This window comes from Protopterus annectens, chromosome 8.part0 (assembly GCF_019279795.1).
Source record: "Protopterus annectens isolate FY-2018-M chromosome 8.part0, PAN1.0, whole genome shotgun sequence".
NCBI classification, from domain to species: domain Eukaryota; kingdom Metazoa; phylum Chordata; order Ceratodontiformes; family Protopteridae; genus Protopterus; species Protopterus annectens.
Window position 1 is genome coordinate 947,140,176 of NC_056741.1, and position 26,637 is coordinate 947,166,812.

The 26,637-nt window shown below is 39.1% G+C and overlaps 1 protein-coding gene across 6 annotated transcripts in view; it reads right to left on the reverse strand.

Annotated features, from left to right (window-relative positions):
* The window catches only part of LOC122809174 (phosphatidylinositol 4-kinase beta-like), an 845,265-nt gene that overhangs the window by 562,331 nt on the left and 256,297 nt on the right, over window positions 1-26,637 (reverse strand). The window contains exon 1 of one of the 6 annotated variants that reach the window (XM_044080471.1): window positions 4,334-4,496. The exons of the other annotated variants lie outside the window; for them this stretch is intronic. The gene's annotated coding sequence lies outside the window, so the exon portion shown is untranslated. Of the gene's footprint in view, window positions 1-4,333; window positions 4,497-26,637 lie in introns of those variants that run through there. 6 annotated transcript variants of the gene reach the window in all.

The following is a 26,637-nucleotide window of genomic DNA, read 5'->3' on the forward strand; positions in this document are numbered from 1 at the left end:
AGTTTGAATAAAAACTATGCCTATTATTTTGCTGTGCCTCTGTCAAGCAGTGACACTGAGGTGTTTGTACATTATTGAGGATGGAAGTCACTAAATAAGGATAGACATTCGAGTTTCAGACTTCATATAATTCAGAAAATATATGCTAATGCAAAACCTTTTATTTTATAATCTTTCTAAGCTTACAAGAGGAATATTTAAAATCTGTTATTATTTTTCTGCCCTTGTCCTTCCATTAATTTTAGCTTTGTCCAGATTTCTTGAGCTACAAGGTTGAGAGATATGGAAAAGGGGCAATATGGTAGACTTAACTTCCACACCTAGAACAAAGGGGTACAGTCAAATGGCATCAGAAATACTCACTCTAGGGATCTAAACCTCTTTTGTAACATCAAAAAGGACAGGTACGTTACACAGACGAACAGACACTCCATCCACAAGAAACAAGGTTCATACCTGCCATTATTTAAGCACAACGTGGATCTATGGATGGGAAACAGAAAATTTACCCCAAGACTGCCCCGTGTACTACTTAGTGGATAGGCAGCTCCTAAATGCTTTATCCTATGCATGTATCCTCTCAAATTATCTGTGGTATGATCCCAGTTATTCTCATTAGAGTTAATATATAATTAATGACCATGGTATGGGTAAGGTCAACCTCTGACCAAATGGGATAGGTTAATTTGAGCACAAAAAGGGAAACTGGCTAGGCTTAAAATGTCCAGAAGGGCAGGTAGCCTAGTACTTATGTATGAACCTATGAACTGGAGTCACTACTACCCCAATGCTGTCACCAAACATTTCAGACAAAAAGCAAATTAAAGAAAAAGGGGATGGATGCAAGAAAAATGGTACACAGATAGTTATTGGACTGTATCTCCAAATTATACTTTCCAAAATACATGACACAGATGGTACAAAGGAGAAGAGATAAACAGTGCAGTACAGTTCCATTAAAATGCAACACTGTAAAAAGCAGATGTCTTTTTCTATTGTCACAGACACGGAATTTAAAATAACAAAGTAGATATGGTAAAGCAGATGGATGGCAAGTGGAGAAAAGTTTGGTATGTAAAGTAGAAATCCCTTAGGGAACACATGCTAAAGTAGTAAGCCACAAGCATATACTCAACTACTTTAACATTTTTTTCAGTATTGAGCAGGGTGGCAGAAAAAGGTGGACCAATAATACCAGAGAAACTGATGGGAGGCAACATAATAACTGTCTTTACTTATCTTAAAATACCACATCATGTTGGTGCAATTTACAGAATAACAGAATGCAACAACTCAAAACATTCCATTTTCCATAGTTATTGTCTAAACTTGTTGCTAAAAAAAATAATATTTATAGTTTAAAGTGTCCCTAAGTTCAGACAATGTTACAACACAGACTCTACATTTATAGAGTTTACTGACTTGTCACCTCAAAAATCTTAAAAGTAATCACAGAGACGGAATTACATATATGAATCTTCACATCAAACATTTGTCAAGCTGAGCCACTTTCTTCTTTTTTAACACAAACGAGCAAGACAAAAAGGGAATTTCACAAGAGCTGGTCTTTTAATGAATTCTAACTGTTCACTGCAATATGCAAACAGACGGCAATAGCATATCATCACAGGCTACTCTCCTGTAATAGTCTGACAGAGCGAGGAACAGTTGTCTGCAATGATGAAATTAACACCCTGTGAATTTTTAACTATACTTAATTTTATCCACCTCTCCTCCACTCCACCCTAAACACACACACACACACACACACACATCAAACCTCAGAACCTTGCATCTCCAAAATGTGGAACAAATGGACAAAATGTGGAGCACTTACTAAAACCAAACTAAGACTTAATGCTAGGAACATCACAGTATGGTTAAAATGCATTACTTTACACTTGCATGAAGTTCTTTTGCTGAACTAATATAAGCCACTATTAGTTACCTTCTTCTTCTTTCGACTTTTCCCAGTTAGGGGTCGTCACAGTGGATCACCTGTCCGCTCATGATTGGCATAGGAGCTCTACAGTGTCAAGTTGCCAGCTCGGTGCCCAACCTTCCATGGAAGGCACACACATGCATGCACTCATGCCTAAGGCCAGTTTAGAGTATCCAATCCACCTACAGCATGTCTTTGGGATGTGGGAGGAAACCGGAGCACCTGGAGGAAACCCACATGACCACAGGGAGGACATCCAGACTCCACAAAGAAGGCATCCCAGCCGAGGATCAAACCAGAGAACCTCTTGCTGTGAGGTGGCAATGCTAAATGCTGCATCACCGCGGCCGCCCTAAGCCACTGTTAGTTACCAATGGATATTATTTAAAAAAAAATTCTGAGGAATGAATGTGTGACATTCCCTTTCATTGTGAAACAGTGAGGAACATGGACTTTTTTATGACTCAGAATGAAGTACAGGCATAATGCAGTGCACTAAAGAGATACTATGCACTTAATAATGCAAGCTGATTTCTACATTAAAATGCTAGGTGCCTACTTAATACACACTCATAAAACAGGAAATGTATTATCCAAAGATGAGGTTTTAGGAAGACTGGACAGAAAGAATTAATCGAGACAGATGGCAGCTGAAAAGTCAAGGTCACAGGAAAGTCAGAGCTGAGAACCACAGTTAATTATAAAAGGCAAACCACCAGCAAAGTCAAGTGGACCATTAAATATGGGTATAAACCTGCCTAGAAATGTTATAATGTATCTGAATGCATAGGTGCTAATGTTTTAGCTCAGAATAAATACAAGTTACAGCAGCAATAAAAATGCCAGTACTAGCCTGATGACAGACAAATGTCTCGCCTAAAAATAGGGTGTATACATCAGTGGGTGCTGGAGAAGAGTTAATTCAAAATATGACAAGAGTGCACAACTTTTTCCATCTGGACTGTCGTCCAGTGAAAAATACACAAAAACATTGAACCTATTTTAGTGAAAACAAATCAGGAAGTAAGAGAGAAGTGATACATTTTGGGAGGTATACTATTATATGACTTTATTAAAAAAAAAAAAAAAGTTGTTTTCACAGGCCTTTTTTTTAACCTCTCCCTTTAACAATGAAGCTTTTCTCTGTGGGCCAGTACTGAAAATGAAGTATGCCTGTTGAGGATGTACTTGTCTCAAACAAGTAATTTAAAACCATTAACTGACCTGTTGTACAATTAAAGAGGCTAATGTTTATGCTTATTCACGGAAACATGTCGTTGCAGAGTCAGTGCATTGGTATCACATAACCAGTCCATTCATTTTTAATGTATATTGCATCCTATAATCCGTCAGTATTTCTAGAGACTAAATAATTCCAAGAACACATAACAGCATTCATTGTCTGCTATAGTGAAGTAGCAGGTATTACTCAGCTTGCATTCTATTTTTCCTTGGCACATCACACAGAAAAAGCTTCAGGTGGAACACTACATGACTTGACCGAGAATTATTTTCCTTTTTTAAACTTTCCCTGTCTTACAGAATGTGAATAATGTGCCTAGGTATTCGTAAATATCTAGCCACATGATTCTCATCCTATGAAACACAGGATGTTTAAAATCATGATTGCATCTGCAGTGTTTCACTTGGACTATATTTTATGAATACAGTGGCTTCTTTTTCTACTCTGCAGGGGAAAAAAAAGAGAACACCTATTTGACACAAACACATGGTCGATGAGCATGCTCCCTCTTAAAAAAAAAAAAAAAACAGTGTCCAGGAACTATTACTCAAATTCTCAAGAACTGGAGGCTAAGGCAGAAATGAGGGACACATTCTAAGAAACAGTGACAGTTTTAAATATTACTATAATTCACTTTGATAGTTAATAGAACAATATGTTTTACATCAACATGTACTTTCTGAAGAAGTTTGAAAAGTTAAGGTTTGGTATTGTTGATTGCAATTCTGAGTAATTTAAAAGAAAATCAATTTGAAGAGAAATGAGGCAAAACTGTGAGGCAAAATAAGGGACATTCTACAAAGTCAGGAACAGTTGAGAACTATGATGAATGATCATTTGCAAAGAATAGAGCCCAGCACCACAGTGTAAACACTACATAATATTAACAGCAGTAGAAACGAAGGAGAAAGTAAATAAGCCATGGGATAGCTTTCATTGTCAAGAAATCCTTGCACACCGAAAATGATAATTATACTCTAGGAAAGTAATTTTCTCAAGGAACCTTTACATGCAAAGTATGAAAACAATATAGTGCAGGAAACGTGACCATCAGCTGGTAATTGGCACTGAAAATAATACAGTACAAACAAGCTCACAAGTGAACAAGTAATTCAGCCACTAAGTTATGAAAAATGAGATGCACTTACAGATGCAACAAACCATTATGTGACTCTTTCAAAATGAGGATTGCTTATCTGTAGAAGAAACCGAGTGCTGCTTTTAGCTGATCGCTTAATAATCATGCTGACTGGGGCCCACCTAGAAAAATAAGGCTTACGGAAACAATGACTGTGAGAAAAGGTTCCTGTATAATTCATTATTTTTTAAGTGCTGGCAGAGAAGGAAATCTTATTTGCCTATGTGATGTCACTTTATGGGTGGTTCTGTTGACAATTTGAGGGGTGTGGAAGAGCACAAGCTTGCTGATGTCATTTTTGGGGTGTGTTCTTTGGAAAAAAAGCTATAACTCTTAGTAGCCCTGAAAGGTTTTTAGCAACAACTGCTCGGTTTTCAAGGTTGTGAGATTTATTGGATACAGGGACAGTGCTTGCTTTAGGCTAGCACATGTTAGAGAAGTACTAAAACAGTCATAACTTGTAATAGCTTTGGTAAGCTTTATTGTTTTTTCTAGCTGCCAGGGTCAGATAATAGAGATAGCAGCTTACTAAACATACAGGAAATTGATTCATTAGTATGTTGTTCTCTTTTAATATGTGCAAGTAAGTTGCAAGTAGGAAACAAATATTAAAAAAAAGACTTGTGTACAACATGTGAAAGTAATCTTATCAGTCTGGCTGCCTTATCCAGGAATATGAATGGCACTGCAGGTATGGATAACAAGCAAAGACCACAGAATTATACTAAAAAACAGCAGGATACAAATAGCAAATGTTACAGGAGACACACAGAGATGATGATGTGAATCTGGCAGAGAGGATTTCAGAATGGTTATTTAGCAGTGTGTCAGGGAGCAAGGATTTACCAAATTACACATGCACTCAAGTCACTACACCACAGGTACCAGTATGATTACATCATAGTCCATGTGGGCATTAATGACCTGAGACAAACTTCCCTGGACTATATGAAGAGAGACATTGTTGATCACTTTGAATATGTGTCTCAGGAAGGTATGTGCCTTGCATTGAGCAGCATTCTATCTTCACCAAGGATGAGACTGCAGTACGAACAAATGATGAGTGACTTCAATAACTGGCTTAATATCTGGTGTATTTTCTTGGGATTCAATACTTGCCAGCATGGAAGGACGTGGTTAACAGAGCACAGTGTTTTGCATAGGATGATCTGTACACGACTTCCCTAGGCTTTCGAAAATTGGCTAACAGTTTATCTCATCCCTTACAGCCTTTTTTAGGCACTGCCAAACTGATAAACCTACTGACATATCAAATAAAACACAAAGAATCTCAAAGGTGTTAATGCTCAATGTTAGGTGCCTAAACAAGAAACTCCACATCCAACAAGCTCTTCTCATTCTGGAGAATATAGACATCTGTACTATTACCAAAATATGGTAAAAATCCACAGAATGTACTCCCATACCTTAGTCTGGGCCTTAAAAAGTCCATGTTCCTCGAAGTTCCACATTGAAAATGTCTGTCACATATTCAGTGTTAGGATTATTTTAATTAATATCTATGATAAATAGTGCCAAATGACATTAATATATCAAAATAACTTTTTATAAGTATAAAATAGCTTATTTTAACTATCCTGTGGCTTTCCTGGTCAAAGTTGTTATCAAGCTGTTAGTAGTGGTTTAACATTTTGCTCAGCTGTTCCACATTAGACAGTGTTCCTCATTTTGGAGATGGAAGGTTGAGACCTATGAGTATTCCACATTTAGACCATCAGCTGCAAAGATAGGGGCAAAAGGGGGAGGGGCCTCAAGCTATATTAGCAACAAGTATAACTCTGCATTGGTTGAACAGGATGATACTCTGGAATTTATCCACGTGCAAACCACCATAGACAAAGTCTGATAACATATCCTTGCCCTAGAATTCCATAGACTGCACTTAGACCTACTGGAGACACATACCATTAAAACAAATTTAACTACCCCTCTATAGACTGGGAAACATACACAGTCTCATATTTGCAGGCACAATGATTCCAGGACTTTAGTAACACAAATACCCTTGACCATATAGTGTGCAAACCCACCAGAGGTTCAAACATACTGGACCTGGTACTCTCCAGTGTGGGACAGTCATGTCCCCACTGGTGAGGTTGGACCACAAAGTTGTCTCCTTCAAAATAAAAAAAACAATTTGGTAACCCCAGCAAATCCTGTAGCAGTTAAGCAATATTCATAAGCAAACTGCACCCTATTTAGTGACAGTTAGTAAAATCCAGTGCCCTTCCCAACCCTGAGTTCACAATAACCTATGCAGAATTGTTCACAGAGACACTGTACAACTATGTTAATGGCTTTATAGAGGCTGTTGTACCTACTAGAAGTTAGCCCAAAACAAATCACACTGGTGGAATCCTAACCTTAGTAGGGTTTATTACAAAAGGAAAAAAGTCATGGCTAAAATCAGGAACAGCAGCTCCCATAATGATAGAAGCTCCCTAATTAAGCTAGACATGAAACTAAGAGGACTAATTAAGTCCAACAAGGCCAATTTTGAGGTCAAGACAGTCTCCCAGGCTAAAGACAACCACAAGGCCTTCTACTGCTATGTCTGAAACCTCAAAATTAGAACACATCAATATGCCAAACCGGTGGTCAGTGATGACACCTTCACTGAGCACAGTGATATAGCAATATTTCTGACTGACAAATTCAGCTCAGACTTCTCTCCCCCACTCCACCCCTGCTTTCCCATGAAATACCTACTAGCATAACCCCCCAACTATTAACAGGGAGCAGGTCCTGGTGGCTAAGGCCAAAAACATAACTTTATAGATCCCTGACAATATCCTGGGATGCCTCCTAAATAGCTTGAAACATGACCTATCAGAACCAATTGAGTCACTTTTCAACTATAACATCAAAAAAGGCTTTACACCACAAGAATGGAGGGCTGCAATGGTTAGCCCACTGCACAAGGGTGAACCATCAACTAACCCTGGAAACTACAGACCTATTAATCTGACTAGTCTAATATGCAAGGCCATGTAACGAATTATCATGGAAATAAGTAACAAAGACATAAGCAGCCTTCAAACACTACAGCAAACTCAGTTTGCCTTTTTCAAGGGAAGGTCATGTCTACTAAACCTGGTAGACTTCTTTGAGAAGGTCAGCAAGGCAACAGATGAGGGGAAAATGGTGCATACCACATGCCTGGACCCGGCTAAAGCATTCAGTACAAGACCCTACTGGGGAATAGTTGACATACTCACTGAACTGGGCATAAACCCCAATATAACTCACTGGATTGCCAGCTGGCTCACAGACAGGACTCAGGAAGTCAGGACTGGTGATACCACCTCCACTTAGAGACCAGTCAGCAATAGGGTACCATGCTGGGACTGCTCCTATTTGGCATCTACTTTTTGGAGGTAAAGACTAATGTCAAGGACTTTTGGCTGACCAAGTTATCAGACGACTGCAAACTGGGAGCTATTATAGATTCCCCCATGACACAAAGATTTTACAAGAGGGTCTAACACAGACAAATGACTGGTGTCAAAATCATGGACTAAAACTCAATGCCAAGAGATGCACTATAGTACCTTCTGGGAAAACTGCCACTCAGGCTAATTACTCAATCAATAAGACACTGCTAAGCGTTGACCCAGCAGTCAGGGATATATGAACATATGCATACAGTAATGTGGACTTTGACATAGCCAAGGTAATAAGAAAATCTTTCTGTGTCATGTAAGTAAGGACATAGCATCCAAGTACAAGGAAATCACAGTGCCACTTTATTCAGCCCTTATCGGACCCATCATTTTGTATAATGCCCCCTTTGGCATGTACCTGACCAGACATATGCAACAGCTGGAATGCCCACAAATGTTCCTCACCAGCAAAATCCAGAGTATAAACACATTGTACTATAAAGATTGCCTTAAAGCCCAATCTTTATACTCTGTCTCCTGCAGATTACTAAGAAGTGATCTATGCCTGGCATACAAGGCATCCTTGGATACAGATCCAATCGACCTTTTGCACATCCACAAAATGAACAGCCTCAAAACCAGTAGATCCAAAGGTTTAAATTTTGCTTGTGACATAAATAAGACATGTTGGTGAGACAGATATGTGTCTCAGAGGATCCCCATGATTTGGAACAGACCTCCATGTGAAGCAGTGTTCATCCCTAACCCTATTTAAGTGCAACTTTGACCAGTGGATGGAAAATTGGAAATTTATCCCAGGTATGGCCACCATGTCTCTATCAGACAGAAGCAGACAGTATTTACCCCCCCCCAACACATAATGTCTAGAAACTTTCTAACTAACTTACACCCTTCTAATAAATGCCCATGATAAACAGGGGCACAAATGAGATGGATTGCATTGCTAGGCTTATAAGGGCTCAGGTGGTAATTAGGTTTACCTTTATTTCATTGAAAGCTGTATGTGCGACATGCAAAACGTCATAAGTACGGCTGCAAAAAAACACAATGCTGATTCACCATGTGTTTGAATGGCAAATAAGCGAATGCTTTTTTCCCATTCAAACACATGGATAAAATGTCGGAAATGGTTTTCCAGCAAACTGTATTTTGGCATTACGGATCACAGAAATGACCGTTCAGATATATGCAATTCACTCATTCAAAGGTAAACCGGTAATTAGCCTAGTATATAATTATGGACCTGTGAACCTAAAGGAAAAGGGGAGTTATAATACCGACAGTAAGCGGAGCTCTAATGAAGACAGAAGGGGGGAAGAGACAATAAATGCAGATTTGTGGTAATAAAGTGTTACTGGCATGTACTTACACTTCACTTAAACGTACTAAAGAACAAGAGAATTACGGGAGAGTTATTACCTTCCACCAGGGACCATTATAAATGTGTGGGGACTAGGATTTGATTTGCAATAGTGAAGATGCATCAGGATACCTAAAAGGGGAAAATATAAAAAAGGAAGGCAAATTTCTAAGGAAATATAGGAGAATATTTGGGATGGAAGATGTAAAATAGCTAGAAGGACTCCAGACAGAGTTTACATATTATTCTCCAAAGTATAGTAATTGGGTTAGTCTGGGCAATAATTATATTTCACAGGAAAATGGGTATTGAAAGTTTTGAAATACATTTGATAAATATTTCTGACCATGTGCCAATAAATACTATGGTAAGTATGCAGGGTAATAAAGTACAATTGAGACACTGGCACTCTCCTACTAAACTACTAAAGAGAGTGGAATATAAGGAATGAGTAGTGGAACTGATTCAAAAGCTGTTAGGGAAGCTACTATTTTTTTTCAGAAGATATAGCTGAAGAGTAGAGTAAAATGAAACTAGAATTTAAAAATATGGTAGAAATGACAGATAAAGAGATATAGGGAAAAACGTAATATGAATTATTTAGAGGGATTATAAATTGTTAGAGAAGTTGCAGATGAAGAGGAACCTCACAAAACATGAAAAACAGCACTTGTTGAGTGCTAAAGGGAGAATAAGGGAGCATTTGGACATGTGGATGAGTTCAGAAAGTTTTTTTTTTCATCAAGTATTTTTGTTAATAACCCCAAAGTGCAAATACTACTGGAAAATGACTTAGAAAACAAAAAACAGAAAAGGGGATTGCCAGACTTAGCGAGCGTATGACTAGAAAGATAGCCAGTGACCCTATAGCGTATCAGAAAAAAATACTAAGATTTGTATAGAGCAGAGGAATGGGGAACCAAGAAAAGACACAAATAGAAATGTTTAAGACATAAAGATGTCAAGATTAGAGGAAGATGAGGCTCAAGAATTAATCAGATGGGAGGAAATAAGATGAAAATGGTGATGTGGATTCAGTCAACAAGAAAGTCCAGGAACAGATGGTACTGCTGTGAAAATCTGGAGGAGAAAAGTGATAACAAATCTGAAAGGTTTTGTTCAAGAATATTTTAAAAGAAGGAATAGTACCAGCATCTTAAAAGAGTGCTGTAGAGGCTGTACTACTCAAAGAGGGCAAAGGTCCTTTAAATCCAACTTCATATACACCGGTTTCAAATCTGAACCATAACTGTAAAGCATTTATATATACAGTAACTAAGAGAATGGCTAAGGTATTGCCAAAATGGATAGATATGGCTCAAACTGGTTTTGTGTAGGGGAGGCAAACATTTGACAACATTAACAGAACAATGATGATTCAAAAGGAATCAGAATGTAAGAAGATCTTGTTATTGCTGGAGGGTTTAGATGCAGATCAAGTAGAAGTCTGGACTGCAGGGTGGAGACAGTAAAGGCGTAGAGAAAGAGAGAGGGGAGTGTTAAATGAAAGACTAGCTCTGACTGAGTTTATAATTGTGTCTAGAACAGAGGCTGAAGTTAAAAAAAGATAATATTATGGCATGTAAAATAATGCATGTCGACTAGAAGAATCGATTAAAAGAAGGTGAGAAAAAGACTGGGAAATGAGAATGGAAAGGCACTGTGCAAACTAATAATAGCAGAGTAATCTCTATGGCCTCCAAGTATGCAACAAAATCTAGAAGGTTTAGGATTTTTGTACCGAAGTGTTTGCACAGGTAATTGTTATAGCCCAAGTAGACTTCAGACTATTTTTTCACAAACAGATAGCAATTGTAAAAAGGTGCGATGGGAGAATGTGGTACCATGGATGCAACAAGTTGTTAGATTTTTAGAAATTCCCTTCAGGTTAATTTGTGAGAAATATTGGGGGATCAAATTATTTTAAATAATGAATTGATTCTTCTGAGTTGGAATACAGAAGATGAATTGCAAAGGCACAGTAAGGCCATATTAAGTTTAATACTGCTGGCTGCCAAAAAAGCAATTATTAGAAAACTGCAATCAGAAACAAAACTAACTGTAATAGAATTATTAAATGTTATAAAGGAGGTAAAAGAATCAGTGATGGGATATCTAGAAAAGGGAAGGACCACACTACATATAAATAAATGAGATCAATGGGAACAACACATAGAGAATAATGTTCAGGAGGGGTGATATATCAAGGAAGGCATGACTTAATTATTCTATTTAAAATTATATAGAGTGGTCAGTACAGAAATCATATTTGTACATACGTGAAAAAAAATTGCAACCGTTTTTCTCCTTTATAATTGAATATTTACTCAAGTCACTATGGAATACATAATGTTAATAAAAAAGTTAAACAAGAATATTTTGTCCTCTGGGAACGTTAGAGATGCAGGTGCTCCAATTTACTGAGGGGCAGATGAAACAGTTCAATAAAAAGGAGTTTTCAGCTATAGGTAGTATACAGAGTGCAGTTATGAATCTTAAGTGGTCATCAGGGGACATGAAAGATGTCTAATATGCTATAAAATGATAATTTATTTTGTTCAGGGTAAGTTGTATTTCAGTTTGAGGGTCTTTCGGAATCTGCTCACAGATGATATGATGTTTGACAAATATGGAGGTGCCACTGGAGTTTTCATCAGCACTGAATGCATGTAAGGTGGATAACCCAGGTATGAAGGTAGTGACATCTTTACACTGAAACAAAGTCTCATTTACCACACATACTAGAACTGACTCAAGTTGCAGGAGAACATCAACATCAAGTGGCTTGTTACAAAGAAGTCAGGCACTGCAGGTACTGAGAAGAGAAACCCTGACATAGACCAAACGGGGGATGGAAATGGCTGCAGTGTTATTTGCTAAGTTGGGCTGTACATTAGCAGCGTGTTGCCTAAATAAAAGGCATTATGTGGACAGTGAATGCTTTAGCCATAATGTGTAAGCCACAAGCGTAGCTGGCTCAACCAAGGCCCATGAACAAGTGCTCCACCACCTCAAAAAAAAAAAAAAACGCTTTTCTGCATTAGCCGATCAGCTTATTATAGTCAGTCACCCTCACTCTTCCACTGAAGGAAAAAAAATCTAAAGTTCTAAAGTTCCTAATACTTGTGCACTAACCATCTCTCCTGTCCCAGCTATCCTTCAACACATTTTATTAAAAAAAAACTTTCTTCTTTTAAAATGTAGCAAACTGCTTGCTACAAATGCAGTAAATGGTTGCTACAATTTATACACTGCCTGCTTGGAGTGCTATGGTGTTCAAGCTTTAGTTTATTAAAAATATCTTCTTTTAAACTGTAGAGGACTGCTTGCTACAAATGTAGCAAATAGTTGCTACAGTTTATACCCTGCATTCATGGAGACCGACATCACTCTGGTTTTAGTTAAGAAAAAAGATTTTTTTCCTTATAAACTTTAGCAAGTAGTTGCTGAAGTTTAGAACACACACACAATGCTACATCATTCATGTTTGACTGCAAATGCAATACCAGCTTTTAAAAGCTGGTATTGCATTAAAGAGAGATCAGAATCAGCTGTTTGCACTCCCTCAACATTCTACACCTGGGGCAGCTGCCCTTCTCCCCCTGCTCTAGCTATGCTACTGGCATAAGCCATGGAATAAGAGAGGTGCAGCCCATTGTAAAGGAAGTTAGACTACCTGTCATCAGACTTCCATGCTGACATACTGGATCCACTAGAATAACACCAATTACTTAAGCAATCTGCTGAAGCCAATTACCTTTTCTGCGTACACAGGCATCACTCTAGATGAAGAAACAAATCCACTCAGAACCAATCAGGAACTGTTTACATTATACACTATAATAGTGAGATCTAACATATCCCTGCATGTTCCTCAGGGTTGAGTGCTTTTAGTTATTTACACCCACATGAGCTACCCCTTGGTCATAACCTTATTTATTTGGTTAGAGGGTCTGGAGATTCCTTGTCTTTGTGGTGCCAGAATCCATGACATAACAACTAATTGCAACTCACTCCTTGCCTATCCACATGAGTGTGGAGTCAGTATGAGTCATCAACCACTTAGACATTTCTATTAATATTTACAGTGTTTGAAATTGTAGACTGTTTACAGTCTATGTTCTGGTGACCCTTTACTACATAAGAGTGTGATGATGTGTTAGTGAATTTCTGCTGAGACCTACTCTAGGAGGCTTCAAAAGGGACTTTTTGACAGCATCAGTATTTGTTAGTTCTAACTTCCTCTGACTGTTACATTGGGGTGTAATGATTCAAGTAGAAGAGGAAAAATGTTTGTGATTAGCAAAAAGAAGTTTGTGCTTTCACTAGAGGTCTCAACCTAGTGATGGACATGAGCATGACCAAGACAGGGTACGATATTGTTTGAGCTGGATTTTATAGCTTGAAAGTTTGTTAATCATTTTTACTTGTGTAGGGATAGTGTTCCAGAGCTTGGAGATGTAACAAGAGTATAGTGAGTCCCCCAATGAATTATTTGCTTTAGTAGTGCTTAGAAGAAATTTATCACAAGAATGGAGGTCCCTTGTGAGGGTGTAAGGCGATAATATATTTTTTAATGCAGGACATTGTTCAGGAAAATATTTTGTGTGCCATAACTACCTGAGAGTATGTTATGTAGCTGTTATGCTATAGCCAGTTTAGCTGCTTTAAGGATTGGCAGTTGTGAGCTCAGTGTGCGGTTTTGGTATCAACTTTAGCTACTTTGTTCTAATAGGAGGCTAGTTTGGATTTCAGTGTACAGCTTAGGCTTGTAAGGATAACCGAGGCATATATGAGGGCTGAAGCAAATAGGATGAAGCTAGGGTTTTTCTTTGCTGGGTCTGTAAGGTACTGCTTTGCCCTGTAAAGGGAGCCAAGTTTCTGGTGAGTCTTTTTAATTGTTTGAAGAATATGTTGATTGAATATAAGATTGTCATCTATAATAATGCCCTGTAATTTAGTCTGTGGTACTACCTTAGTATAATTTGCTGATGTAACCAAGAAAGATTGTTTTTGATGGTAATAATAAAGGGTCTCAAACCTTTCAGTTAAATACACATTACTGTGAAATATAATTGATAGCCTGTTAAGCCTAGTTTCTGTATCTTGCAGAATAACACATAATTTCTGAGTTCATGCCACCGAAGTCACATCATCCATACCAAATATTCTCATATACTTCAGAAATGTATCCTCTTTTGTTATACTTCCCCTTCTAGGTTTCGATGATACATTTTCACTACTGCAAATCAGGTTCCAGTCCCCACCCATAAATAATATTCCCTGTTGAAAGCATATTATTTCTCCCAAAATCCTTCTAAACTACATAAAAGGGGATGAAGAGCATCAGTTTTGCTTGATTTGGATTAAGAAGTAGGTTTGAATTTTTCAGCAAGGTTTTGATTGAAGAGAAAGATATTTGGGTGATTTCCTGCAGTCTGGATATTGTGGGGGCTGTACAAATTAAAGTCAAATCATCTACATATTGTACTATATTTGCTTGGTATATGGCAGGGTGAAGCTTGCTTATAAAAGTATTAAAAAGAAGGGGTCCCAGTGCAGAGCCCTGAGGGATACCTAGGGCAACTGGAAGAGAGGAAGAGAGGTCCTGTTGCCATTTAACTGCTTGTTGCCTTCCAGATAGATATCTGCAGACACTGTAGAGATTTTATGAGTAGGGCAATTGTAGCAATATGATATCCCTGACTGGTTTTTCTGTTTAAACAGTTTGTCTGAATTTGTCTGAACCTCCCATTTTAATTCCTGCCTCCAACCATTTATATAGCCTCCATATTAACCTAACTATTCCGACAGGGAACACAAATGCTGTAATTGTACTACTCATAAAATCTCTACAGTCTGCTGAATTGTTTTCTTTACCTCTGCACTCTAAATCATCACTGTTCACCTGTTATTGTCAAAATGTTTGCCTCCCATCTGTAAAACTACACTGACCCATATCAACATTGGTAAAACCTTTGCCATTTGGCAGTTGCCATTTTCTTAGCTAATGCAGACATAAACACTTACACACATGGTTTAAATTTGAAATGGGTATATACAAAGCTGGATCTGAAAGACATTTACACTTTTTAGAATACCCAGCCCAAATGCTGGGACTCCACCCCACTTTCCTTTTTTAAAACCATGAAACAAGACCTAGGTTTTTATCATTTTTCCCTCCTAATATCAAGGTTTCCACAACAATACAGTCTGTTCAAGGAGACGTTCCAAATGATCTAATTATAGTGCACCATAACTTCTCTTCCTATCTTAGCTATTAACTGCTGAGCTTCATCTTCCTCTAACCTTGGCATAATTAAGTATTCCATAAATATTTCCATTTGGGAACAGTCTTGATTTCCCCATTCCACTGCATTATACAATTTTTTTATAAAATTTACAAAAATATCTTTAATACCTCTATAGGATCTGCTGTAAAGACACACAAATTGATAAACTGTGCAGATTCTAAAATGTATTCTCAGACACAACAGATTATAGATATATTTACAAAATCTTATGCATAAACAGTTTGGCTCCACAAAAGGGGTAGTAAGTTGTCCTAGTGGCATCCAGGTAACCCCGGATACTGGAATCAAATTGAATTATATTGAAAATGAACTGCACAAACTGGATCCAAACATAGCACAGGGAGGAGATGGAATCAGTAACAATGACCTGAGAATACTTCAGCAAGAACTTAAAGTACCATTATATCTATTGCTCATTAGGTCATATAAATATGTGGAGATTCCTCAAGACTGGCGACATGCGCTTATTAAGCCAGTTTTTAAGGGAAAGGGGAGTAGGACAAACCCAGAGTCATACAGACCCTTAAGTCTACTTTCAGGTTGTGGAAAAATAATGGAGAAGGTAATATTGGATAAGTTATTGTCAGAAATGGATAGGTTGGGACTTGAAACCATATATCAGCATGCATATGTTGAAAACAGATCTATTACCACCTGTAACATGATGTTCTATAAAGTACAGTTTTGTACCTACCATAAATGTAGATGTTCGAGTGCTCATACAGCTGCAGTCATAACAGATGGGTTATCCTGCCGTCAGGCAGGTCCTCGGTCGGCCGAAATCCAAAGTCTAGGTCCGGCGTCGGTTGTCGTTGCTTCTTCCCTGACGTCAGTGCGGCAGGGGTATAAAAGAGGCAGCCGACGCTATTTTCTTCAGTTTTTCTTGCCCCAGATGTCAGGTGCCCCCAGAAGGAAGGCAAACATAATGTTATGCAAAAATGCAATGTTGATAAATCAAAAACAGTATTTGCAAGCAAATACACCATAAAAGAATACCCCAAAAAGGTTATATGAAAAGTGTTTGTCATAAGGCCAGTCCTAAGAGGGGATGGAGGGAGGGAAACCTGGACTGCAGCTGTATGAGCACTCGGACATGTACATTTATGGTAGGTACAAAACTGTACTATGTTCATCGTGCATACAGCTGCAGTCATAACAGATGGGTAGAATCCCAAAGCTAAGTAAGGGTGGTAGGCACTAAGTGGAACTAGGAGGGGCTAGGATGCCCTGCAGGACTGCTGTGGCAAAGCCCGCTCTAGATTTAGAGTATAGTGGGAGGTGATAGTGCTTGGAGAAAGTGTGCATTGAACTCCAGGTGGCTGCTTCCAAAATATCCTTGGTAGGGACCCCCCTGAGGAAGGCTGCAGAGGTAGCTGTGGCTCTGGTGGAGTGGGATCTGATGCATGCAGGCACAGTTTTTCCATGAAATGAGTAACAAAAGTGTATGCAGTGGGCTATCCATTTTGAAATTGTCTGTTTGGAAACAGCCTTTCCTTGAGCACCTGCAGCATAGGACACAAAGAGTTGCTCAGATTTCCTGAATGGCTTTGTCCTGTCCAAATAATAACAAAGTTGTCTGTGAATGTCCAAGGAATGTAGTCGTCTTTCCCTTTTGTTTTGTGGATTAGGATAAAAGGTAGGTAAGTGGATAGTCTGATTCAAAGCTACACTGGATACTACCTTTGGCATAAAGGTAGGGTTGGTTCGTAAGGAAACTCTGTCCTGATGGAAAATGATGAATGGTTGCACAGCCATGAGGGCCTGTAGCTCCGAAACCCTGCGAGCTGAGGTGATAGCCAGAAGAAAGTCTGTTTTCCATGACAAGTACTGTAACTCTGATGAAGAAGCTGGCTCGAAGGGAGGAAGGGTCAGCTTTTCCAATATGAAGTTGAGGTCCCAAGCAGGGACTGGTAGCTTCCTTGGGGGTTTTATATTCTTTGCCCCTCTGAGGAACTGCCTTAAGAAAGTATGAGAGAATAAAGGAGGATCTGTGTTGTATTGTGCAGAAATGGCTGAAGCGTGGATCTTGATAGAGGAGAAGGAAAGTCAATTGTTTAACATCTCAGCTAGGTACTGTAAAATTTGAGGTATATTTATTACCCAAGGATTCTGTCCCTTCTTTTGATTCCAGGCACAAAATCGTTTCCATTTGGTGGAGTAGGCCTTTCTAGTAGAAGGTCTTCTGGCCTCCAAGATGACATCCTGCACCTCCTTGAAGAGGAGAAACTGTTGGGAAATCAAGGAATTCTCCATGCAGCTAGATTTAGAGTTTTGAGATGGCTGCGAAGAGTTTTGTAGTTGTGCTGGGACAACAGAAGAGGGACTAGAGGTAGGATACATGGTGGGGAATGTGTCAGGCTCTTCAGGAGCGGATACCAGAGTTGCCTTGGCCAGTCTGGAGCAATGAGAATCATTTTCGGCCTCTCTGCTCTGGCTTTTAATAGAACTTTGGGCAGCAGAGGAAGAGGCGGGAAGGCATAGACTGTCAATGTTGCCCAACTGAAGGAAAGTGCATCCACTTTCCAGGCCTGTGGATGATAGGTCCTTGAACAAAATTTTTTCAACTGGCAATTTCTGTGGGTAGCAAAGAGATCTATGTCTGGCTGTCCCCATGCCTGAGTTATCTTTGTGAAAATTTGAGGATGCAACTTCCATTCGTGTGGATCTGTCATATTTCTGCTTAGGTTGTCTGCCAGTGTGTTTTCCTTCCCTGGCAGGAATTGTGCCTGTAGTTGAATTTTCAGTTCCAGTGCTGTGTTCCATAGGGTCATGGCTTGCCTGCACAGGGGGTATGAATGAGTTCCCCCCTGTTTGTTTATGTACCACATCACTGTGGTGTTGTCTGTCCTTATCAATAGCTGGCCTGGATGTAGTAGGTCTTTGCAGGTCATAATAGCTTTTTGCACGGCTAGCATTTCCTTTTGGTTGATGTGAAGGAGCTTCTCTTTTTGTGCCCATTTTCCCTGAATGCACTGATCTGTCATGTGTGCTCCCCAGGCGTAGTCTGAGGCGTCTGTTGTGATGATTTGAGTTGCTTGAGGTACACAGAAAGGAAGACCTGTGTTTCTTTGGCAAGCTTGAGCCCACCACATAAATTCCTTTTGAAGGCATGGAATGAGTGGTATAATTGCTTCCAAGCTGTGGCTGTGTTGAGACCATAAGTTTTTTAGGTACCATTGAAGTTTTCTCATATGCAGCTTTGCACACGGGATTAGTAGGATGCAAGATGCCATGAATCCCAGAGCCTGCAGGACTTTCCTTGCAGTTAGCCTGGTGTAAGTTGCCATTTTTCTGAAGTATTGAGACAGTTGCCCTTGCTTGTCTGGCGTGAGGTAGGCCATCTGGGTGGTTGTATCCAAGCTGGCACCCAGGAAAATTATTTGTTGAGAGGGTATTAGTTTTGATTTCTTTTTGTTGACTGTGTATCCCAGGAAGTTCAACAGTTTTATTACAAATGCCAGGTGCTGCAGTAGTATGTCCTTGCTGTCCGCTTGGATCATGCAGTCATCCAGATATGGGTAGATTTGTATCCCTTGTAGTCTGCAGAAGGCGATTACTGATGCCAGGCATTTCGTAACCACTCTGGGCGCAGTAGATAAGCCAAAGGGCAATGCAGAGAATTGGTAATGGGTTGAACCTGCAAGAAATCTGAGGTATCTTCTGCAATCTTGTCTGATAGGGACATGCAGGTATGCCTCCTTGAGGTCCAGTGTTACCAGCCAAGACTCCTTGCCCAGCATGGGAAGAAGCTGCTATAATATGAGCATCTTGAATTTTGGCACCTGTAGATATGTGTTTAGGATGGATAGGTCTAAGATAGGTCTCCAATCTTTGTCTTTCCTTGGTACCAGGAATAGTCTGGAATAAAACCCTTGACCTTGTTCTTTTGCAGGTACCTCTTGAATTGCTTTCATGTCCATGAGAGCTGAAATTTGTTTTTGTGCCTCTGCCCTTTGATTTTGTGGCAGGTTTGGCATGCCTCTCATTTTTGGAAGGGTGTGAAAGTGGAACCTGTAGCCTCTGTCTATAATGTCCAGAATCCATTTGTCTTTTGTAACAATATGCCAATTTTTTGAGAATAATGTCAGTTTTCCGCCCAAAGGTGCTGCCATTAAAGCTTTGCTTGGCAGGTGTAAGGGGAAGTCATTGTGTCTGTTTTCTAAAAGACTGTGATCTATCTTCTCCACCTCTTGGGGTTGGTGCTTGCCACTGTCATGCTCTGAAAGATCCTTGAGGTTGCCCTCTACCCCTTGGACGCCTGTATCTGCCCCTTTGAGGTCTGTCCATGGCTGGAAAGGACCAATTTTTTGAAGGCCAGTTTCTGCTGAAACGTGGAGGCTGTATCTGCAGGAAATCTTTCACTGTTTGCATTGATTTCGCTTTTTCCTCCATTTTCTTTAGCACCTCCTCAGCTTTAACACCAAACAATACATCTTCTTGAAGAGGTGCATCTAATTATTTAGCTTTGACATGATCTGGTAAGGTTTGCTCTTTGAGCCAAGCATGCCTACGTATAACAGACCCTGTAATAGCAGCTCTACATGAGGCCTCTAAAGCATCAAAACCACACTGCAAGGTATGTTTACCCACTTGCTCTGCACCATGCAACAAATCCTGCAACTCTTTTAAATCTGGTTGTTCTGGTTGTGTCATCTTGCTTTTCAGCTGAGATATCAAAAACTGTTGATACTTTAACATATGGAACTGACAGTTTAATGCCCTCATGGTTAAAGTGGCTGAGGTGTACACCTTTTTCTCCCCACCTTTCTAAAGATCTGGAATCTCTCTCTGAAGGTAATGGGTTTTTAGCAGTAGAGGCCTTAATTCCCTTGGGACCCTGTGCAATAGTTTCTGGGTCAGCAGTATGGCTTTTATATAGGAACTGGTGAGAATCAGGAACCCGGTAATACCTGTCTGGTTTAACAGGAGCTGGAGGCAAAGAATCAGGATTAAAGCTGGCTTCTGTGTACACATCATCCAATATATCTAAAACAGGAGGGATAGCCAGAGGCCTATGCTGGGGGAGCAGAATAAATTCCCTGAGCCTTTTCTTGGAATCTGAGTAATCTTGGCCTTCCCAGTGAAAGTGTTCCCTCAATGTATGCAGGGTTTCCCCAAAAGAGAAGTCCTCAGGGGGGGAGACCGAGGGAATAGACTCCTCTGCATCAGAGTCTTCGAATGGAGAATAGGCAAAATCCTGGTCCTCAGATAGTTCTGAGGTAATAGAAGCTTGATCTGAGGAAGGGTAGTCTTCCTCTAATCTGGGCCTTTTTTTCAGAGGGGGGTTGAGAACCCCTGATAAGAGTAATAAAATCCTCAGCCATTTTAAGCATCTGTTTTTTAGGCATGGTGCCTTGAGAGGGTGTCTGAGGAACCTGTTTTTTGGTTTTCATGGCTGTTTTAGATGTAGTGAAGGCTTTAATAGAGAAGGAGGAAGGCCTGAAGACCCCTTGAGAAATGGCAGGCCTGTCTAAATTCTGCATTTCCCCGCCAGGAGTGGCGTCGGTATCTGTAGTAGGAATGGGGGCCAAGGAGCCTGCGACCTCGGGTACTGAAGACACCGGTAATGCATTGTCATCGGTACTCAGGGGCTGCGTAGGCGCCTCGCTGAGTACCGGTAGTCGGCCTTAGCGTGGTATCAGTAGGTGGTGCGGACCTCGTATGTTGGACCTTATCTTTGCGTTTTTTGCTCAAAACTGGAGTCGGAGTATCCAACAACATAATATAATTAAATTTTTTGCCAAAAAAGTGAAGGGCGAACTCTGCCCGACGCTTAATAGTGCGTTTGTTGAATCTAGCACAAAAACGGCAGGCCGAGACGTCGTGGTCTGGGCCTAAGCAAGGTATACAGAAAGAGTGGAAATCCTTATGCGGTATTTGCTTCCCACATGAAATGCAATTATTAACTTTGTCTGACATCGGTCTGAGGCAAGAAAAGTTTCCCCAACGGGGTACTTAGCTTTCAAGAAGACTTCGGCTGAAATACTTTCGTAAATCTCAGGAGCTGGCCGGCCGGCACTTGCGAACTGCTTCTGCTTCGGGCACCGCGCGGCAAGAAAGACAGAAGAAAATGGCATCGGCTGCCTCTTTTATACCCCTGCCACACTGACGTCAGGGAGGAAGCGACAACAACCGACGCCGGACCTAGACTTTGGAATTCGGCCGACCGAGGACCCGCCTGACGGCAGGATAACCCATCTGTTATGACTGCAGCTGTATGCACGATGAACATCAATATAATAACAGCTATGAATGAAAAATTGTGCTGTGATGTAATTTATATAGATTTAACTTCAGCATTTGACAGGGTCATACAGATAACACTGATCAATAAATTAGTAGAACTAGGTATTAATGTACTCTTGATAAGACAGATAGCTGCATGGCTTACAAAGAGGACATTGCAAGTATCATACAGTAACTGGACAGACAAAATCCTTGGTTACAGTCAGGGTGTCCCATAGGGCTCTGTCCTAGACCCTTACTTGTTTAGATTGTATATTTCAGACCTAACTTTTTCATCTGAGGTGTTCTACAATCTATATGCAGACGACCTGAAATTGGGTAAACTGATTACATGTGTTACAGATAAGGCATGTCTGCAAAATAACTTGACTAAACTGACCATTTGGGCACATGGGCACAGGAGAATAATATGCTGATAAATACAGCAAAACCTAAGCATATGAGATTTGGTAGGAATAACTTGAAAGGTGAATATTTAATACAGCACACAGTGATTGAAACTGTAGACTCATTTAAGGACCTGGGTATATGGGTAGATTCAGCTATGAGTTTTTCTAATCATATCAACCAATTGGTTAATGATAGTTATAGAACTATAGGTTATATAAAAAGATGTATAAAGTCTACGAAATCAAAAATAATGAAGTCATTGTTTGTTAATTACATTACACCCAAACTTGAGTATGGAATAACAATATCAAAACCCTATAAGAAAACATGCATGAGTAAACTGGAAAGAGTATAATAAAATATACCAAGGGTATCTATAGATGTGGAAATTTGGGTCTATATTAAATCAGCGAACACTTAAAAAAAAGCAAATTTACTGACCCCATGTAAGCGAACACTTACAATCCCGAACACATGGAACAGTGATTTTTTTTCTGGGAAAAAAAATTGCTGTTCCACAAAATAAATAAAAATAAAAACTTCAAAACATTACATAAAGTGGTGGGGCTTCACCCCCACACCCCCCGTTGCTTAAATATACCAACTCTGAGATCGCACTACAGTGAGGAAAACGGCAAAGTAATGGAGGCGGCCAAGCGATTTCTTTCCCAGGGAAAGAAATTGCTTATATGCCGTTTCACTATTTTGCTGTTTCGTACTTTCAAGTTCGATCAAGACGCATTCGAAGGATTGCGTCTTCAATTACATAATAGGAACCTGAATATGTAAGTTATTATGAAAGACTAAAATATCTGAACTTGTATAGTGTCTCTTACAGATATCTAAGAGGAGATATTTTTAAGGTATATAGGGTATTTAGTGATACCACATAACCTATGTAGGAGATTCTATTGGAATGAGAAGTGTACTAATTGGTTCTCTGACAGAGTAGCTGATGCATGAACCAGACTACCAAATTACATTAAAGCAAGTACTAGTTTAGATATTTTTTAAGAACAGCCAGGATATTTATTATGGGAACAAGTGTTTTGGTATATTGGCAAGCTAGAAGGGCATTAATGCCTGTGCTTGAAATATTTGTATGCCTGTATGCTGGTCTTGTCACAAGACCCCTATAGTTGGCTACAATACCTTTAACTTTATGATGCCTAACATGTTGGGTTGAAAATTGTTACAGCCTGGAACAGTTATTAAAAATAGTTGTTTAATAGCACCCTTTCTAAATTCATGAATAATTTCAAATACCCCCTTATTTTCCCTTTAGCAATCTACAGTTGTTCCTCTTCTTGGTCTGTAAGATTCACTTTCTTCTGTAAAACGTTAACTTTTGTCAACCCCTTTTAATATTTCCTATTATTTCTTTTCCACATCTCTCTCATTTCTACAATGTTCATAAGCCCCATTTTCATTTTATCACACTCACTAACTATTCCTTCTGAAGTAATTTCTATCTTCCCTAAAAACACTCATACCACATCTACTACTCATTCTTCAAATTCCTCTATTTTAACAGATAAGCAGGAAATCACCAGTGTCTTAATTTTACATCATCATACATCTTTATCGTATGGTGTATGATCCAATACAGCTACTGAAAGGGTCCCAAAAATTTCAGTTAAACATACAAGTTACTGTTAAATATAATGTATATCCTGTTTAGCCTAGTGTCTGTATCTTGCAGAATAACACATAAATTCTGAGTTCATGCCACTGAAGTCACATTTTCCATACCAAATATTCTCATACACTTCTGAAATTTATGCTCTTTTGTTATACTTCCCCTTCTAGATCCCCATGATACATTCTCACTATTGAAAATCGGGTTCCAGTCCCCACTCATAAATAATATTCCTTGTTGAAAGCATATGATTTGTCCCAAAATCATTCTAAACTACATAAAAGCAGTTTTAAGTGGACTATAAATACATACCCCATCAACAACTCTTTACTAACACAAATCTACCACTATTTTCTTTCCCCTCTTCCATCACTATTGGAGACCATTTCACCAGCCGTATTACTGTTCCTCCTTTCCTTTGCTCCTGGTACTTTGCTAAATGTCCACCCATTTCCTCCATCCATCCTGAAATCTTTATTTCAAATTAACATCCATATTTCAATCATCTCCTATAACACTGTTATTTGGATCCTACACTTCTTAATATAATTCGGTGTTTTTTGTTCTATACCTATAAGGTCATTTATATTCTGTGCTAACATTGACAAAACAGCCATTCTGATAAGCTGTTATTTCCATATATTATAAATGGCATTTTTAAAATACATATCCATTTGCAGCTTACACACAAAAATATTTGTCAGGCTGATCTTGCATACATTTGTATTTTTCTTCTCAACTCTGTTTGAACCCATGTCACATTTTTTCCCAGAAAAAAAACAGAAAAAAAAGAAAAATGTTTTTAAAATCCAAGCCATTTTGGCTTCCATCAGAAACATAAAGCTATATACACTTACCAAAAAAATGGAAGTTTAAACCTCCAATAGAAGAGGTTGCCCAAAATTGATGGCTGCAACTGCAGGCATTACCTAGTCTAAAGTTATGGGTAACCATGTTAAAATGCATAATACAGCCCGATTCTCGCTTACACATATTGCTAACTATTCTTATACTACCTCTATTCTCCACCCACAAAATTAAAAAAAAACATTCATACGTTGAGTAAACTGTCACTTTTAGCCTTAAGAAAAAGTGCATTGTCTACCCTTAAGCAAATTAAACTGTACACTGTTGTATTCAATGCATTAACTTATTAATGCCATTGGGGAGACAACTGCTTTCTTAACCCACTTTCCATAGTTTCAGACTTCACTTACTCCCACTAAACTGCTTGCCAATTTATATTTAAAAGTTAATAATATTGTACATTTCTCAGTAGATTTCACTCGGAGCACACTGTTCAGATCTTTCATAATTAATCAAAACCTCTCGTGATTAACAGCACACATCTGAATGTTCATCTCCAGCTAAAAGCAGATGCTAGTGGAAAAATAAAAAGTTAACAAGCTTTGCAAATGCAAGAAAGAACTCTTCTGTTTGGCTTTTTTAATTTCTCTTCTTATTTTTCCAAGCTTATCTGCTTAAAAAAAATCACAAAGTAATGCTTTAATTATCTGGGAATAACCCAGGTATGTATATAACTACATGCATGCATACATAAAGCAGTAGATCAGTTTAAAGGAAAATATACAGAGGTGTGTGTGTGTGTGTGTGTGTGTGTGTGTGTGTGTGTGTGTGTGTGTGTGTGTGTGTGTGTGTGCGCGCACGCATGTGTGTTTGTGTGTGTGTGTGTGTCTATGCACATTTCAGTAGCAGGGTGCAGGAGGAAAAAAGAACAGCTCTCTATTTTATTATAAAGTTTAAGATGATTCCAAATGTCACAGCATAACACTTTTACAGCGAAAGGGCTACATAAGAATGTTGGACTTGTAAGTAATCCTACTAAGGTGAAGTCAAGAAATATATTTTACCTGAAGTTTGGGTTCCTGTTATACAGAAATGCAGTGAGAAAGTAACACACATGCAAATGGTGAGGAAGAGTTAAGGCAGGAGTAACTATATGGTTGTACCAGTCAAAGGGAACACTGGCTCACTGTATGCTAATTAAATGGAGATGAGCAGAGCAACAAAATGAGTATTGTACTGTAGTAATGTAACAGATTTTAGTAAGAACTTGTACGTCGCAGCAGTGGTTCTAGGAGGGTTACAGGGATTTATTAGCATAAGGGCATGGGCTGCTCATCAGGTTGCCAAGTTTGTGCTCCAGTAACAATATACCAAGGAAATGAACAGGGCTACTTTCCATCTGAAATCACTGCTGGTGCAGTTTCTAAGGGTGTGCAATGAGCGATTATTTTCTTTGAGGAGTTTTCTCTTTCTCTCATGTTTGTTTGACTCCATTAGTAGGTGCATATAAAATGTTGAGGGATGGAGAGGCTTGTCCCGTACAAAATACTCTTACAATGTGAGTTTTCCAGTTTGAGTTTCAGCCATTTGTTTTTGGCAGACCCTTTAGCTAGGGTTGTGTGAAAGACATAAGTTGTTAGGAGGTGTGATCTGTAATGCTGATCTGCAGTAACTGAATGCACATATGCCTGTGCAGCTTTGGAGGATTTTTTTATGTTTACTTTTTCGCTCCTCAACTTTGACTTGATCTCAGTGAACTACCCAGGGAGCCATTCTATAATTGCTACTGCTCTGTTTTCAGTGTTCTAGGTTCATGAGTTTTAGTCACTGAAGGTTTACCAGAGGAACCAAGGGTGTACTATACTACTAAACTAAGACCATATTAACTAATGACTTCTTATCCCACTAATGAATTACCTCTCAGAAAGGCAGTAGTACTTCACCAATGTTGCCAATAAATGAATCAACGTGGAAGTGGATTGATATAGATGGGTAATGAGGCACGGGTATGATCAGCAGACATTATATCAGCTCAGTGTAGTATGCTGAGCTCTCAGGTTTATAACTGGGAGCCTGTCATAGCTTTTATAGACTTACTATGTGATACTACTGTGTATGCAGGCAAATTATAAG